Source organism: Monomorium pharaonis, chromosome 8 (assembly GCF_013373865.1).
Source record: "Monomorium pharaonis isolate MP-MQ-018 chromosome 8, ASM1337386v2, whole genome shotgun sequence".
In the NCBI taxonomy this organism is placed as follows: Eukaryota; Metazoa; Arthropoda; class Insecta; order Hymenoptera; family Formicidae; genus Monomorium; species Monomorium pharaonis.
Genome location: NC_050474.1, coordinates 105,001 through 125,553, shown reverse-complemented (window position 1 = coordinate 125,553; position 20,553 = coordinate 105,001). Strand labels below are relative to the sequence as shown.

Below are 20,553 nucleotides of genomic sequence, written 5' to 3'. Positions count from 1 at the left end.
GTCGTTGCATCGCCACTATGTGACTTGATCGCGAACGTGAGCGAGCCATCGCGTCTACATGCATCTAGATATGTGCATATACCGCAGCAAATACACAACTGCAGCTGCTGCTGCATGCAGGATTTGCAGATGAACACTTGTCATCGAAAACTAAGTTAATTATTAACTTTTAAACCAAATAGTCAACTTCCATATCATTTCTATTAAAATTGCTGCAAAGTATACACACACACACACACACACACACACACACACACACACACACACACACACACACACACACACACACACACACACCATAAAATTACATACGTACACCTAATTATTCAAATGTTTTACAATGACTTAATTCTAAATATAATATATTATATTATATTTAGAATTAATATATAATAATTAATAACATAATAACACTATGATAGCGATTAATGGAAAAACCTATCTTAATTAAACTATATTCATTATTTTCTTTTTACAATTATGCTTCACATTTTCGTAACAGTAAACGAGTTAGAAAACTTGACATTTAATTAGTGTATAACGTATGCGAGCAATAATGTTAGGTTTTTATCTCTACATTCCCTTCTACAACAGACTCAATTAACATAGTGATGATATTTCATTAAGTATACCATTATATATTTCTGTACTTTCTGATAAAAAAGATATCAACATTGTGTAAAACATTGACTATAAAATAGTCTACATAATTGTTGGGAAACAATCTTAATTAAAACTAGTTTTCCAAATAACACTATTAATTAAAAAAATTTTTTTTGTTTATTTCTGTGTTTCACAAAAGTTTTTCTAAAATAGTAATAACATTTTTCTACAACGTTAATTGTATTATAACGTACAAAGGTATATATAAAAACTCTTTCAAAAAATTGCTATCTTTTAACTAACGTTTGCGCATGTCTATAAAAGCTTTAGTCTTTGTCGCTAAACCGTGCGCACAAGTCACGTTCAAAATAAATTTAAATTGTGAAATATCCATGAAATAGGCTAATGTGGATAATTGACAGATAGAATACATCAAGATAACGACCGGTCGTCTCTCAATCTTCGCAAGGCCAAGAGTTATCTGCTCATATAAGAATCCGGAAGCCAGATTGTGATGGCAAAGGTCGAAGGCGCGCGAGTAATAGTCAATAATTTCCCTAGAGATATATAGGTCTACTTTTTTCCCAAAGAGTCATTATTTTATTACGGTCGTAGCTATTTAGATAAAAAAACATGAAATTCTATATATACGATTACATGAACAATTGTATGAATAAAAAACGATTGTATGAACACAAATATTCTATTTTGTTAAAAAATTAAAATCAAAATAAAACGAATAACGAATAAAGGTCGGCAATTGGTACTTAAAACTTTGTTATGTCGCGTCTGAGATGGAGATGCATAAGCGTTGCTTTCCTGACAAGGCTAATAACAGAATAGACAAGAGTCTTGTTAAAATCAAGCAATATGTGTAATCCGCGAAAATAATTGCGTATGAACCGCTTCAACATGTGTCAGCATCATCTATTTCAAAAAGCTATAATCATAGAGCACTTTACAAATTTTCGTATCCTAATAATAAAGTTTATTCAATAATTCAATCATATGGTCAAGATAACACTGGCGCGAACTTAACAATGTTAAAGATTAAAAATTTTATCATTACTATAAACATCTACGTACTCACAGAAACTTTATACATTCGTAAAACTTACTAGAATATGTTCCAAGAGAGAATAAGAAATTATAATTTATATTGTATTGAAGGATATTTTACAATTTAAACATTTAGCATTTTGCAAGTTTTTTTTTAAAATAATTATTGTCGTTACTATTTATCACAGATTTCGCAAGAGTCAAGTATTATGTCCACTGTGCAATTCAGAAAACCAATTTTTAACTCCTTGTACATGTACTTTCCGAAAAAGACACATTATAGTACAAAAAGTTGCAGCGATGCAATTGGCGCCGCGATAAAGAATACTTTTAAGATACGGCGACATTGGCTGAAAATTGTAAATATATGTAGGTTTAATCTTGATTGTGAGATACCAATACTCTATATTAAATTTAAGCATTTCCAGATGCACCTTGACATAACCGTCTCTGCTTGATGATCTGTCCGATATCCCAACCGCTCAGAAAGTATCACAGGCTATCTTTGACGTTCAACACGATGCATTCCGGAAATGACCGGCAGCGATTTGAATAACATCCCGTCAATTCAATAGAAGCGTCACAGAATTCACCGACGAACGAAAGTATGTTTTATTCAATCGACAACGGCTCAAAATTTAACTATTTCCAAACTTCTTTCGATTTGATAATCGAATCCAATTTTAATCCAATATTACATATAGTTAAACAATTGAGATTTTTCAATAACTGAAACAACGACAATGCAATGATTTTTTAACATCAGTAGTCATCTCCTTTTTATAAGAGAGTTTCGGATTAGTATATATTATATAAATATCGTCATATCTCTGATCACTAATTTTTTATACAGAGAAAAAAAGAGAACATCATCATGTGTTTCACTATTCTATCAAATGTCTCTATTAAATTCTATTATCTGAAAAGATGCAATGACAGTAAAAAATTAATACTATATATTTTCAAACTCTGTATTTGTAACTCAAAACGAAAGATTATTACGTCCGGAAATATAATACGTATCGTTTAATGTATATGGCAGTTTCTACTTTAATTTTCAGGTTTCAATAAAAAAAGATTTACACGCACAATCCTCGCACGCGCTTTTATGTGTGTGTGTGTGTGTGTATTCAATGGTATCTACTTGCTCACTATTTTCAGCCTACTAATATGTAACATCAAGAGAAGTATGCTAGAGATACCCTACCGAGAATAAAGTATCAATACTTGGTTACTGTATAGTGTCCGAGTATCGTCGAGCGTGCCTTTTATCTTAGGATGAGGGAGAGGAAAAAAAAGAGGTGACCGAGATGAAAAATATAAGAAAGTCCGATAGAAACTCTATTGGTAGGGGCTGAGTGTCGACAAGGGGGTTGGTTGGCCGGTTTAAACGACGGGCGGGGATAGCTTTAACCGGTCGATATTTCCACGGCAGGGTGCAAGTGCGGTATAACAGTGGCACAGCCCTCATCTACACACACACACACACACACACACACACACACACACACACACACGCACGCACGCACGCACGCACGCACGCACGCACGCACGCACGCACGCACGCACGCACGCACGCACGCACGCACGCACGCACGCACGCACGCACGCACGCACGCACGCACGCACGCACGCACGCACGCACGCACGCACGCACGCACGCACGCACGCACGCACGCACGCACGCGCGCGGTTGACACAGTGGATATGAAACGCATTCATCACATTCTTTGCATGTAATTTTGAATTAGATTTTTCTCCAATCACTTTCATCCATAAAAGTTGCTCGTGTTACGATTTGCAAAATGTTAATTGCGAGAGAATAGTATTAACTCTGGTCGACAGCGAATGACAATGCCGACACCCTGAGCGGGAGAATACACAGAGTTCAATGTTCTCTCTGTTCCGTTTAGATTGAGTTTTTACCGAAGATCGAGTCAGTACTATAATACTTTTTCAAGAAAGTCTGTAAACACTAATTTCAGAATAAAACTTAATTATCAAGATTACATAAAATGCTATAATATGTAATGTATCCAAATAAATTTTTATATTTAACTATGTAGCATCAAATTTATTTTCAGATAGATTACTGCACATTTTTTCTCTAATACTTAATAAGAGTCCACAGATTCGCATTTATTAAAAAAGAAAAAGTAAATGTAACGTATTATTTGTAAAAGCGCAATCTTGCACTATTAAATTGATTTTCTCGATCGAATCAACATTATCCGCACCATAGATTAACATAATTTGCGTTACCAGTCTATACAAACTGCTAAAAATAATAAATAATTAAGTACTACGATGTGTTTATAAAGAGGTATAAAACATACGCTACACTAAGAAAAAAATTTCTTTAAATACATTTAAGAAACTCGGTTTTCTTATTACAAAGAAATGATTTATTTCAGTTTAATAATGATACTATTGATGTCATTAAATCATTACTTAGAGGAACAAAATCAAAAATGTACGAAATGATTTACTTAAAAGAATAAAATATTTATTTGCTAGCGTACATTTTTGTTGCTGTGAAAAAATATTTGTTTGCATCAAAGAATTCTATTTCAAGAAAATGCATTTTATTGATTGAAAGAAATTTTTTTCTCAGTGTAATAATTAATATAAAAAATGTATGCAACTTCATTGTTCTACTTCGATATTCTTTAGCACAATGCAGAATAAACTCGTTCAAAAACTATGTTGAATATACAAAGTTTTTGTAGCAATAAAAAATTATTTTTGATTTGACAATAATTATACGTTTGGGCAAACTCTTAGTTAACATGAAACAAAAGTAGAAATAAAATATTTAAAAAATACAATAAAATATGTGTCATTTATCGATAATGAAATAATATATTATATGTATATACAAATTATATATTTAATACTTATTTATTAAATAGCTCTTATCATTAAAATTAAAGAATAAAATCTTTCAGTAGAGTTATCTATACACATGCACGCGCACCTATCACGTACGCACGAAATAGACTTATATAAAAATAAAAAAAAGTATAAATGATTATGGTGTCCACGACGAAACCGTTATTATGAAAAGATATACGAATCAATAATCATATAACGTAGTGCAACCACATAATGCGGTACAACGAATCAAAGTTGTATGTACAAGACATAAATTAAATTATTAAAAAGATTTATCGCCTTCGATATATCTCGTTACTTTTCATTGCGATTAAATGCTTATCCGTTGTATTCGAAAGTTCACACAAATTAGTTTAACTAAGACTACGAATATAATTATATAATATTTTAAGAATTATTTTATAAAATTAAAAATCGCGCGTGTGTGTGTGTGTGTGTGTGTGGCTAACTCTTTTAAAAAAAGATATTTCCTTTAATTTTAATAAACTAATAAATATATAATTTACTTTTAATAATATTATAAAAATAAATATATTACTAACTACTATAAAAAATCAATCAATTATAATATTATAAAATAATATTAATATAACAGCAAAAAATAATGAAAACTGCAAACGTCTTAAATAAACAGTGGCAAATGCATGATTAAATTATTTTTTTTACATAAAAAAGCACTTATTCGAATATCTCATTTAAAATGAAGTCGAGTAAAAACAGGTATTCGCATTTTTGTAGATCAATTGTAGATCGATTAAAGAAAGTGCTAGTATATATTTTCCACGGGAATTTATTTCCGTCTGCGTACTTCGTGACATTCGCAGTGAATTCGTAATGCAGTCGCATTGCGACTGCACGCAGTCTCATATTTCGATGAGCGAGCACTATAGAAGTCGTAGGACATATTATGGTAATTCGTAGAGTACAGCCGTAAATAGAAAAGCCGAGTGCAAAACCTGTTGCGATAATTTTTCAACAAACTGCTCCTTCACTTGTACAACAAAGAATTGATTATTTTGAACGGTTTTATCGCTTTGTGTAAAAACATTATAAATACATAAATATGTTTTTCATTCATACTTGTCATATTCTTTAAAATTTCCTCGTGTGTTTAAAAAACAGAATTCAAAAATTCAAGTTGTAAAAATTTAGAGATTGTAATAAGTTCTGGAAAAGAAATAGTATAAAATGATAATTGTTTTCACCAAGTTTGAATAATATTTATGTCATTCATTCGAATAACATTCTGACAATATATAATCGAAATTTTTAAATAAATTTCCACTTTGTAAAAAGGAGATGTTACTATTTTATTGTTGCTGCTTTTCCCCGATGCTGATTGGTTCTCTCGTTGCGTTTACTTTGTGTTGCGAGGATAACATTGCGATTAAATTTTAACATTATCAATTACAATGTAAAAAACACTATGATGACGGGATAACTATTTTCGAGTCAATATCAGATAGCAAGCTAATTAATTGATTTTAATGTCAATCAGTAATAATATCGATTAGTGTTGTCACGATTAATAATATCATTTAATGTTCTAATAACGATAGTTTGTTACTTGAGATAAAATTTGTATCAAGCAAATAAATAAACATCCAAATAAGCGATAATATGTAACCCCATAACTATTTAAATATCATGGGCTCTTCTCTACACAATCATGTGACTTTGTTAATGCTAAAGATTAATAAGATATTATTTCTATGCAGTAACTCTTTAATGTCGCGGCAAAAACAAAAGTAAAGTTGGAGCAAGAAATCGCCGCATGCTTTGTTTCGTAGTTTATCCCACTATTAAAAATATACTTGGAAAATTGTTAATTGCGTTACAGCTCGTAAACAGAACTTACAAATTGAAATCGGTTTTAACGCCGTAAAATGTAATTTGCCGGAAACTAAACTTCCCCAACTGTCGACGCGTTTCAATCAAGCGTGATGGTAAAGTTGCTAATTTCAAATCTACACAATAAAGTTGCTTTGATGAGTACGAGAATGTATTTTAAGTTTTTATTAATGTGTAAGAACATTGTGACTGATAAAGTTGATCTGGTATATAAGTTTTTTCCAAATTCGCATAAGATCCGTCTTATATTTTACGCAAAAGATTCACGGAATTGAAAAACTTTTACTTATTAATAAACTTTAAATCATTATTTTTCTTTACAATTTTCGAATTTTTTTTAAGTACCTTTTAATTGTTAAAACTAAATTTTAATTAAAATTCTTATAAAGAATTCAAGTAAAATTTTCTTTAAATTTAACCAAAAGATAAAAAATCTTAAAGTTTATTAAGAATTCTTCTTTCAAAAATGCAGATTTAAAATTTTATGATTAAAAACTTTTATTATAATCAAAAACGTTATACAATATTATGTATGTACTCAGTATTGCTATATAACATAGATAGAAAGATGATTTGATAAATTTATTCTTTCATGTGTTTTATCTATTTTAAAAAATGTAGACAGGTATGAAATTGGCCGACTTTCTGCCAATCACGATCATTTAAAGGATACATGACTCTATTTCTGTGTCTATATCTGGGAAAACTATTCTGCAGTATCATAAATTTAGACGTCAGGTGGAACCGGGTACAAGCAGTTCGCGAATAAGAATAAAGTTTGACGCCCCAGTTTCCAAGAATATCAGCTGCATTCCGATGACAATGCCTTTTGAATCCGGTAAGAAAAGGTCAGAAAATGAACGTGTATCATTCAAATTGGCAACCAGCCCCTCTTAATAAAAACATTTCATTAAAAAAAAAATAATAATAATAATAATAATCAAGATTCGATTGAGAAATATAATAAGTACTGAAAAAATAAGCATATAGGAATAATCCAGAATTTTTAAATTTCTATCACATAGCAAAAATCATTAATTAATAAATAAGTTACTTTTCCTTATTTGTCTGAATATGTATTTATCATTAAATTTCTGTTAAGAGTAACTAGTGCATCTCTCTCTCTCTCTCTCTCTTTCTCTCCCCTCCTCTCTTTCCGTAAATTAATATTTTGACGAGTAGTTAAAATTAAAATGAATCCGCTCAAAAAGATTTGTAGATGAAAGTACAGAAATTCAAGGATATTAAAAATAAATTCGTAAACATTCGTAAATATAATTCACATATAAAATTTTCAATAGAATGCTTAAATGTCTTTTGTAAAGTTCTCAAATTTAATAAACTATTATTATAGAAAGAAGATGGTTTATTTGAGATATTTGATAATAAGAGGAGCGCAATAATATTCCCTGTTATTTCTAATTCGTTTCCTTTTGTAACACTATCACACACAAGCTTCTCGACCGCGCTTTCTCCTGTATCTACGTCAGTAGTCTTTGATCTCGTATTTAAGCGTCGTATTCTCCCGCATTCAGACAAACGCCAAAGAACTTTATCGTTCATACAGGACGTCGCTCGAGGATAAGCGAGGAAAGTAGGCGAAACTGCATCTCGAGAGAAACGGGAGGAGATGTACAAGTCCTTCGTCCCCTCCCTCCCTCTTCTTTCAGTGGTAAAGTAATGGACCTTGGCATCTCTCATACACACACATGTATACAAGAGTGCCATTATTTTTAGATCGCACGTTCGTGCTTGTCACTCGCTTTTAAAATCGCGGCAAAGTCGGATTATTTTTCGAAAACTTCAGCCGGCGCGCGATGCTTCGGCCTCCAACCGTGAACCTCGTGTAACTCTATACCTGGCTCCGAAAATTTTGTGACATTTTATTAAATTTATAGTATCGTATCTACTAAAAGATCTTTCGAAATTTTCCTACTTTTAATTTCTAATTTAAACCTTTTTTCTCTCTTCTCTCTGGACACAATTATTTGTCATTACAAAGAAAAAAGAATAAATGGAAGACAAATATCAAAATATTTTCATAATATGTCAAATATCTATTAATTTATTGGCTATTAATTTATCTCATATTTATTAATTTCTCGTGTAAAAAAAATTTTTTTTCAATGTCTTAAAATAAAAAGAATAAATTAAGTTTCTTTATCGAAAATTTAATTATATCATAGCGCTTTTAAAGAAAACGACTGTTAAAACAATTTTATTTGCAACTGGAAAGTTACTGCATTTCACTTACATTTTTTTATATTCACATCTGATGTGTTGTTTCAACAGCAAATATGTAGAAACTGCGAGTTCACGCTCGCGTGCAATTTATCTATTAACAAACAATATCGCTACGCGTCGACTCCAAAGTCGCGAATAGATAGCCCGCAATCGAGAGATTAAAAGAATTGACTTCGATATAAATGCCCGTTAAATTCTGCCCATCGTGTCTGAAAATAAGTTTGCCTTCCTCCGAAATAATATTCGTGATAAAGCCAAAACGAGAATGCCGAAACAATTCGATGGAACTATTTAATCTCTTCAATGCAACATGGACTAGTCAATCAGACAAATTTACTGAACAAATCATGTTAATCAAATATAATCGACAGTGTAGGTATACATGCGTATGTGTAGAGAATACAAGAAAGTCCAAAAGATATTGCAATTTTTATTGATAAAACGTAATAACGCCATATAATATTAAAAAAATTTTGAAAAATTAATAGAATTTAAATTAACATTGTAATATGTTAAATAAAACGCTAACTTGAATAAGGCATTAATCTTTAAAAAATCTCTCTCTCTCTCTCTCTCTCTCTCTCTCTCTCTCTCTCAAGTCGATCCTTTATAACTGAAGATGGTTATGTCCATTTGATGCATGCTCATGCATGCTCCATTGTGATTGACTTGATAAAGGTATTCTCTTCTTAATAAGTCATTGCTTTCCGAAAAGTGTTGATTAATGAAAAATCTGACATTGTTCTGAGTGGATTTAGCACAAAAAGCAGATGTGTAAATTATGAAGGAGAAGAAAGCTGAGGGAGACAGACAGACGAGAGAGAGAGAGAGAGAGAGAGAGAGAGAGAGAGAGAGAGAGAGAGAGAGAGAGAATTTCCACTTCACCGAAATCAATCTATATAATAGACAATTGCTGACTCGTGCGAAATTTCTATCTAAATCTTTAAACAATCTGTTTCAAACGCAATGGAAATAAACGTGCGATGCCAGATGCGCACCGCTTATGATCGCTGATAGTACCTATACTCTCGCCAATCATCTTTTAAATATCGATTTAATTATCCAATGCGTTGTCTGTACGCGATATGTTCGATTACATATTGCCTCATTCGATTATTCACACAACTCAACGTGTATACATAGTTTTAATTGTCACTCCGTAGAATGCAATATTATATGCTGATTAATATGTCAGATTGCTAATATTGCATTTAAATGAACAATTTCCTCTTAGAATTAAGGTACACAGACACCGAGACTAAATATAAAAATTCAAGTCCACGATAAATAATCTACACATATATCAATATCAGAAAAAAAGAATCGAGAAAGATAAAATTATCTTACCACATATTTTAAAAAGTAAGCTTTCGAAAAAAAATTGTTAAAAATAAAAACGGAAAAGTCAAATAAAAGTTTGACAAAACTTTCATACATATGCACTTTTAATTGACAATTTTTAATATATGTATAACTATAACCGTGCACTTGTGGAACAATGCCCGATCTCGTCGATTTACGTTATTATTCGAAACCCATTAGAGTTAAGCGATATTGCGACAAGTAAGTTTTCGTGTAACAAATTCTCACTAAATTTGAATTCAAAATCACTTTTAAATCTCAAAGGGATTCGTAGCGACTGTAGCGAGTACCATTGCAGAAGTTCTGATAACAGGTTTAATTTTACGAAAAATTACTACGCTCTCTCATACAAAATGTTCGAATGTTGAAAATGTATTAGGAAATTGAATTCTTTCAGTAAATAATAATTTCTATTAAAGAAATATTTACACATTTTCATCGGTTTTAATTCATCGATCTACGTTAGTAGATTCAGTAGTCTAATAAAAAGATGAAGTAAACAGAAAAAAACAAGTCGCAACATTTTGTGAAGATAAAAGTAACAGAGTTAAATGAGCAATCTTATATCATTTAGTAATCTTATATCATTAGATAGAGAATCTCAAAGTTATCTTACTAAAATTCTCAAAAGAGTTCCAAATCGCGCATAGTTATAAAAAAATATTCAAATATTAAAAGTCACTCATACACTGAGAAAAAAAAGTAATTGGTTCAACAAATTTTTTTATTTGTGGGCTGCCAACAAAAGATATATTCAATACAACAATATATGGTATTGCTAAATAAATACATAATCCAATCAACGTTATTGCACTTGCATTAACAGCAAATATTATTATTTTAAGTATATCTTTTGTTGGCAGCCCGCAACTAAATGTTTTGTTGAATCAATTACTTTTTTCTCAGTGTAATGAATAAATTCGGATCAATAAATGAATAAATTAAAATATTTAAGATTTGATGCGAATATGATGCGATCTTTTAACAGACTTCACAACTTGCTGTTGGCGATGTCATCATTGTCATCGCATTCACATTTGCGACGATGCGTGGTCGTTAGGTAAACTCTACAGAATAATAGAGATGCATGAAAACAACGAAACTCGACGAATGTTTTTGCGGAGCGGCACGCTCTCATTAGGATGAGGTAAACGGCCGTGTGAGGTCAGCAGACGATGAAATTCCCGAGCCGCGTGTTGCATAGTTCTGCAGGGCCTATTTTCGTCCTGTGCCGCTTGCTATTATTAGTAACACCGCCGTGCAAAGACCAAAGATATCCCGGAAAAGGGGCAGAAGGGTAAAGAACGCAAGAGAAATGCTAGCAAATAGATTTCTTATGACCTTTCCTTAACATCGTGAATATAACAGTTCGTGTGAATCCATCATTTGCATCATCAAATAATAACAACAAAAATTATTTAATTTTTAATATATTTAACTGTAAGTAGCTATTAATATATATATATATAAGTCAATACAACGATACTTTTTTAAGTATTTATAAATTAGTATTTATAAAATTTCTCACAAAGTAGAATCTTAAAGTCAAATTAAGACTTAAGAAAGATTTAGGCAGTTATATTATGATGCTTGTACACGTGATAATTTGTTAAAGTAATTTGCAATACTTGCGCTATATTTTTCACCAAATTTCAAAACTAAGTTTTCAAAGCACGTTCATAAAGTTAAAGCGAATAGTCTTATATATAAATGTGTATAAAGAGACTCTACATCACGCATATCGATCGCACTATATAACCAAAGTAAGAAATAATTAACAGATCTTCCCCGGTTCCTTGAACTCTGCGCATTGAAATACGCCGTGATGATAATAGTGTGGCTAGAATGTCATCCTAATGCGTTTTATATTTATAGCTAGCTGGGCCAAATTATGAGCAAGGAAGAGAACGCGGTAGTCTTTTTGTCCGCAGATATAGCTGCGTTTCATCAAACATTTATTATACTAATTTTTAGAGGGTCGCAGATTTTTTCTCTAAAATTTCGAAAATTTCACTCTAAGAAAAAGTATGTACATATATATTTAACATGTATAATTATCTTCCTGCAGAATATGTTATCATACATATATGTTACTTGTAAAAAAAAGTTAGATTTAATAATTTCTCAATATTAAGATGTGTACAAATAATTTTAAATTTTGAATCATTTGCCAAAATTAGGATATTAATATAATAACAAGAGAACGCTATCTCGGAAAAAAAAATGAGAAATATTGAAGCGACATTCGCGGAATTAACTTGCGCGCCCACCACCCGCTTAAGTGTATCAAGCAAACTGGAGCACGTTTGCATCGACCTCCTTCGTCACCACGCGCTAATATGTTAATCTATTAATCGATATCTCCTACCTTGCATTTACGAGGTTATTATACTATATGGCTGTGTTTCAACAAAATTACTGTCAGTACTGAAAATCTATAGTGCACGTAACGGAAACTATAGACTTTCAGTATACCGACAGCAATTTTGAAACACAGCCTATATCTATCATGTAAAACGTGCAACATCATTCCATATGTCTGCGCATTTGTACGCATTGTCGTGGCGCGCACGTGTGTACGTACGATAAACACACCCCACTACGCGAAAGAGCGCCCAGGTTATCGATCGCGTACCTACGTTAGAAATATCTCTATGGAAAACCTCCGGCAACACGTGGAGGACTGCCCTCCCCAACCGAATACAAGCCGAGCTGAATACAGCCGAGTCCTAATAGCTTGGACTCGGGACGTGACAAGGATAAGGAAATATTGTATCCGAGTATGGGTCTGTCTGTCTGTCTGTCTGACTCTCTCTCTCTCTCTCTCTCTCTCTCTCTCTCTCTCTCTCTCTCTCTCGCCCCTCCCCTCACAAAAAGTGGCACATTAAAAATTAGTCATTTCCAGGTGCGCTAACAACACCAATGTAATCAGGCATTAAAAAACTATATAATTGATCAATCAATTAAATATTTCGCAATAATCAAAAATCTCGCAATGTTCTACAATATAGTTATTTTCAATTTAACACGTGAAGTGAACTTAACTGGCAATGTTTGTGGGAAAAAAGGGAAAAACTTATCTTTAATCTAATGAATCATAGCAATGTCTTTAAAAGATATCTTTTTATAATAAATCATTTCTATTTAGAGATAACTCTTCGCATAATACATCATTAAACAACTTCGTAAAGTTTGACTATTAAGTTAACGCATTCGCCATGTAGCTCGCGCAGCTGAAGTTTAAATGATTCTCTGCTAAACGCAAAATAAGTCGTCTCTCATCTAATATAATATTCACAACCTACAAAGCGACTGTGTAGAATTTAAATATTTCGAGATTCGATATACTTGCAACAACGAATCATGATGAACGAAATATTTACGCGTTCAAAACAGATTAACACGTCGGTCTCCAGTTTTAGAGGGAAATCACGTGGAATCAGTTTGCCAACTGCTTAATTTCCAGCATTCAACATGGTGGTAAGATGCGGAAAGAGCCGTTGCGGGCACCCTGCAATTCGCAGCAACCGCGGTCGTTTTGCTTAATAGCGAATCAAGTGCATAGCGCGTAAGTGCGCATTCCGGCGCATAATAATTGCGAGGCATTAACCGGCACTGTTAATTAATCGTCGGCCGTAGCGGCGATGGTCAACGATGTTCGGTCAACGGCCACGAAATCTCGTTAAATGCACGACCAACATCGAATATCGGGATCCCCGTCCTGCCTCTCCTACAGCCTCCCAACCCCCTTCTCTCTCTATCTCTCGTCATGCTGTCGTTCGGATCAACCGAATCAAGTTCTCTTTACCCTGCCTCACTTCCTCTTCTAGCGCAATGCATGTACATACATACGTACGCTCGGTTCACCTGAATCGAGTTTCCGGCCGGCATTACGTGAACTCTCTCACCCGCAAGATCGATCCTGCGGCATTACCGTACCGGCTAGCCAACGTCACGGTGTCAGCGCCGTCGCAGAAATCTAACGAAAGAATGCTGGCTTCTTCTGAATGATTCAACTACAAGCTTTGCTATCTGGCCACTGATTAGACACGTTTCTTAGCGTAATTAACTATTATTTCATGAATATTTCTGCAGAAATAACTATCAGATCATATAAAGTTAGAAGTGCAACGAACCGTTGTTGAATCATCATAATGTCATTAAACTGTGAACGGACTTTACGAATTTTTTTAAAACTTAAATTTCGCATTGATTAAAAAAAATTCGAAACTATAAATATTCATAGTTTAACCAATTATAGGTAAATCTGCTAGACGAGAAGAGAAGTGGAAATGTAATGTGTATTATACAATGTATATAGAGGGCATCAGGTGTAGCTACGACTTTAATGAGATTTAATCCCCAATCTAATCTCGAAGTAACCATATTCCTCCTATGCGTGTACACAATTTCAATATGAGCAATACGCCTTCATAATGTCCCTTTGAATAAATCGTAATTTAAAATTATTTATTATTTATTGAATAAAATGGCGATGGCGGCGACGACGACGACGACGACGACGACAAAACAGCGATTACGGATTACGATTTGCAGCCATTGCAAGCCGCATTCGCCTCGCATACAGAGACCCAATCTATAAAAGTCTACAAAAATTCCTTGTGTTAACGTAAACGTTCCCACGGCCGTAAAAACCGTGTGCTGACAGAATGAATAAAATAAAATAAACGACCTAGCAAAAAGATCGAAGCAAATAAATTTTTATTCCACTGCGCGGTCTATCACATGCTTCTCTATTTGTTCTCATCGTCATCGTCATAGTCGTACAAGGCCAACCGAATCATCCGGATGAATCGATATCGACGAGCTACAAGTCATCGAAGACGAGTTTATTACTCCTTTATTACTATTGCTCCCGTCGCAGCGTGCATCAAAGATAAGACAATAAAACTTGCAATTTGCTTCCTCCGTGTCTTATCTCGCGAGAGAAAATGAATTGTGGTCGATTGGCTAAATTCTACTTCGTGAGCTAATTTAACGCAAGAGATTTTTTTGCCATTTTCTTACCCTTTTCGGCGTCCTTTAGCAGAATCACACACACACACACACACACACACACACACACACACACACACACACACACACACACACACACACACACACACAAATTCGAACTGTATTTTAAATTCAATGAAATAAAAATGCTTGAGTTTAATGCTTTAATCTACTCCAATTAATATATATTGATAAAAAGGTTCGAGTTTTAACCAGAAAAGATAAATGATGAGTTTCCTCTCCTTCTCTTTGTGCGATATTTAATTGAATATTTATACAGAATTATATTTATGCAAAATATGCAGAATTTAACGCAAATCCAAAGTTCCGAAGTTTCATTCACTGCACAACAAAGTTTGAAATATTGAAAATTCTTCATCAAGTAATCACTTTTCATCATAAAGTTGATCAAAAATTTACAATGGATGGATCCAATCACGCGTTTCATACATTTTATATGTTTACTGACAATCTCAGAGATTTCCCGAGGGGACAAATGGTAAAAGTAGCGCGTTACAGACGCGCGGTTAGGCATTTACTATTTCTAAAGACATTTTTATTCCCACCAGCATGATTTCAAATTTTTCCGCTTTACGGTATAATTTTTGTGATTTCTGAAAGAAGAAAGTACAAAATTATGATGTATTGCGCGGCAAACGCAAAATAGACGCGAGAAAATATTTGTCGAGACAAAATTTTGAGTGCACGCGGACGTGAGCAAATTTTAATAGAAAGGTTAGAAAAGAGAAAACTCAAAAGAGGCAAAGGGAAAAGGTCACGCGCGTTCTGCACGGTACACATGAAATGTAATTATTCGTGCAGTTAGGTTAGATTAGGTTCCTGCATGTTACAGCAAAAATGATCAGTATTTTTCCAGCCCTGACTCTACATATTTACTGGCATCAGTTTTGAGCATTTAATTAAATGCCAAGTTTCTTTTTTTTATTAGCAAGAGAGAGAGAGAGAGAGAGAGAGAGAGAGAGAGAAAACGACTTACTTTATTCTCATACTTTTTATTATTTTTTGCTATAGGATAGTTACACAGCCGTCTACCGCACATTTTATCGATCAACATTAGCCGATTTCACAAAATATGTGTCGGTAGCTGTCAAACGAAACAAAATTCGATTCGCGGCACAATGAAAGAACTCACAACGTGAGAGAGGTGGTTAATATAATCCATATTGTCGCGCGTGATTTTCACGAATATATTTGGGAAATATATATGTACATTTCGATAAGTGTTAGGAGCATCAAGTAAATCGTCGATGGCCGGCGCCACAAACCTTGATGATGCTACTTGATGCGACGGAAATTGGCATTTTCCTTCGTAGTTTTCGATAAAGCCAATATTTACCCACAGTCTTAATGTCAGCGCCGGCCGTTGCCAAAATCAACATTCGGATCGGTTTGGCTGTAAGCGGCTTCGCTCGCGCCCCCGTCGGGTCGAAGATCTGAAAATCGAACCGACGCGACGCAACGCGGCGCGACGCGCAGCGCAGCGCAGCGCGAAACCGAACATCACGGACATGGATATGCCTGTCTTTCTGTATCAATGTTCAATGTATGTATGTTGTATGTCAACAAGCCAAAACATTTGCGCACAGATGACGTAAATTATATACATTTGTAATTAGCGTAATACATCGACGAATGTTGCGTAAAGGGTTTCGCCCGACAAACGAGATATGCGGCGCTTCCTTACATTCGCGAGATTCGACAGAGAAATTATTTCCGCGTATAGAACACGATATTTCAGTACTGAGAAAAAGAAAAAATCGTCCCGAACGAGAATTAAAACGACCTCGCGCTTATTATCGATTATCAATTATTGCGTCTATCGATTATCATATATCCTCGCCTCACGCAGTGAAATCAATAATTGATAAGAAACGATCGCGACGTTCTCATCACCGGTACGGTGGCAAGATACCGAAGGCTTTGCGCGCTGCGCCGTTCGTGAATTATTCAATGGCTGCAGAAGACGAGGGAAATGTTTTGATTATGCTGTGCCACGAACGCACGCACACGTGCACATATCGCGCTTGCATAATGCACGCCCGCCTGCATTATGTGCAGCGCGCATTAAACGTGTGCCATACACGTACGAATAAAAAAAACCTTCCGAATTCCGACCAAACTAACGAACGTGAACAAACGGATCAATCACGACCAACAATTTGTTGTAATATGCGTGCGAAAAACCTCACAAGGATCAGTGTTCGACACTGGTTAAAATAAGTTATTTATATTTGCATATGTTTGATGTATACATATACGCCCTCGTTGCTTATAAAAGTTCAAAAAATTAAAAAAATATATTTATGTATATATATATAATATATATGTATATATTTTTTATCATGTTGGAAATAATAAACCTAAAAATATCATTATATTCAAAAGTATAATAAAAGTTGATTTCAGTTTAATTTTTTTTCTAAATATATTTATAAAGTACAAAATAATTTCGTGATAGAATGATTAATTAAAAGATATACATATGTGTAAGTTACAAGAGATACGTGTAAATGTTAATTTTTGTTTATAATATACGATTCTTCTTTTTTCTGATGTTAATTTAGTTAAGTAAAAAATTACCTATATATGAAAACATGCGACACAAACGCGCGTGTACTTATATATCTACGAATTCATCGCGATTTTACTCTCTTTTATTACATTCTCGCGTACATATCATGGAGAATATTCCAAAACGATTGGCGCTGATTGTGAATCTATGATGCTTCGATTGAAATTGAGTGATGCATGTGGCGAATACACGCTGGGGAATGTGACACGATGATTACAAGACGAGAAATGCAAAGAAACTGTTACAAATAATGACTGTTACACGAAAAGTGCCACGGAAAAATTATTTTGTATTTGAGAAAAATGTCTATTATACACTCACAGTCCCCATATATTCTCCAAACGCATTATCAAACATACAAAATCAAAGTTTACATAGATTAGTATACATAGAGTCGAGATAGGTGTAAAAATTAGTGTTTCACGTAGTATATAAATTTATAAAAAATTAAATGTCTGACTTAAATAATAGCGCAATAAAATGATCACAATATGAGATCATAATATGAGAAAATACATATAACAAAGCATCTTAGTCAACCTAATAAATTATAGAAATACCCATTTATGCTAAATAAACATTTTTTCTTCTTATATCATTTTTAGAGCTAGTTCCTACCACGACTCCCATTATAATTCATTTAATTTGATTTTTGCGAAAAGTAGATTTTGAAACATTTATGACATAAATCGCTACTTTCAAGTTTAATCCTTAAACTATTGCGCTCCACTCTATGGACGAAATTTAAGATCGTCTAGCCACGAGCAGACTTAAGCAGACTTGACTTGACCAATAAAATAATAGTATTGACGTCTCGAGATCGTACTTAAGATGATCTTGAATATAAAATCGGACTATGAATTCTATTCTATGGCTTCTCTCTAGGCTAGGCGATTATTTATAACGAAGAGAGAGAGAAAGAGAGAGACGTATATGTGAGTGTGTGTGATCTTTTCTATATTTCAATATTTCTTCATTACTATATACATACATACATCCATACATACATACATATATATATATATATATATGTGTGTGTGTGTGTGTGTGTGTGTGTGTGTGTGTGTGTGTGTGTGTGTGTGTGTGTGTGTGTGTGTGTGTGTGTGTGTGTGTGTGTGTGTGTATACTATATATACTAATACACACACATACACGGAGAATTTTCTTTTAAAATTTACCCTTAAAATTTGTGGATAATTGTGGGATAAATATAGTAAAATTCCTCGAGGTCACACATTATCCCATAATTACAGATTTTGAGGGTAAATTTTAAGAGAGAAAATTCTCTCCGTGTATACATATATACATATAATAGTAAAAACAAAATATAAAGTCTTTTTCTTCACACTAAGAAAAACATTTTTGCTGAGATATTCTCTCTCCTCAGAATATACCTCGGAAAAGATATTTTTTCTGGCATAATATATACGCAAAATGTTACTATATGACTTGGAAATATTAATCCTATATATCAAAATGAAAGCCAGTTGTAATTAGAAATTACAAAATGTAATTGAAAAATTTAAAAAAAATTGTATAACTTCAAACTGTGATTGAAAAGATTTTAAAATCTTTAATAAGAGCATTTCTTCATTTTTAAAAACACTGATAATGAAACTTAAAAACACTAAAAAATAAATAAATATATGGATATTGCACGCTTCATCGTAGACGTCTTTCGAAAACAAACATTTTCACACTGGTTTAGTTTAAACAAACTCTCTTCTTAACTGCTACTACTCCTACAACCGTTGCGTCACATAAAAGAATGTATATACTAAAAACAGTTGCTATTTGATGAAAAAGATATTGAGGTTAAAAAGGCTAATAAAATTCAGTTAGAATGGCTCATTACTCTTTTGGAAAAGAAGTACGAGCCAGATGATGAAATGGCACTCTGACGATAAAAAAAGTGATATGAGAATCTCCGTGAATATCGGCATACGCTGCTCCGAAATGCAACAAATATCGAAGGATTTACTCGTGACTTGGAAAGAAGCGCAAATATGATAGAAACTACAGAGATGTATATATGTTCTGGCATATGCATCTGATTTTTTAACGGCTCGTTACTTTTCATCTCTGCATAAAACATGTCGAGAAAACGCAAAAAAGTTATAACTGTAACGATTAAAAGTTGTAGATAAAAAAGTTCTTAAAATTAAACAGTTAAAAAATGTCAACCAGAGATTTATACAAATATAAATCAAATTTAATGCAAAAAGTATTATTGGAAAATCCGACGATAAATAAATTTTTAAGAGAGAAAGAGAGAGAGAGAGAGAGAGAGAGAGAGCGCTTAAACAAATTATGTGTTAATAGTTGGCAGCTATAATGCAAAACCTAGGGTATTAATCCTTATTTCTAACGAAAATTAAGGAGAGAGGAAGGAGGGGAGGGAGAAAGAGAGAAAAAAGAGAGAGAGAGAGAGAGAGACAGAAAGGAGGGCGAGTGAAGGTAGATCGCGAAGAGCGGAGGGTGGAGAGTGAAGGACGGAAGGTGAAGAGCGGAGGGCGGAGGATAAGGGAGGAGAGGGTAACAAGCGAAGGTAAAAAGCGACGCGACGACGCCATATCGATTCGGTGAGAGATCCGCGCGTATACACGATGCTCCGCGCTTCTCGCTTCCACAGAGCGCGAGAAGTGGAACAGGCGCCCTGACGTTTTATATATAGAGGCTGAGCCACACGAGCAGACGGCCCGTGGCGCTTAAATATAGATGAAATGCAATCGGATATCTCTCTCCCGCGTGCGCGACAGAGACGGAAATTAAAGACTTGGCGCGCGACATGGACAACAGGAGAAAAAGTGATAAGAAACAACGAGAGAACACACGGCAAACGGAGATATAGGAGGAGGAAAAGGAGGGAGGAAGGCGGAGCAGAGAAGAGACTCTCGCATACACAGAGAACAATTATGGCCGACCGTGCA

General features: G+C 33.8%; 1 protein-coding gene across 32 annotated transcripts in view; it reads right to left on the bottom strand.

Moving 5' to 3' along the window:
• The window catches only part of LOC105833893 (calcium/calmodulin-dependent protein kinase type II alpha chain), a 121,245-nt gene that overhangs the window by 99,851 nt on the left and 841 nt on the right, over window positions 1-20,553 (bottom strand). The gene's annotated exons all lie outside the window — the stretch shown is intronic.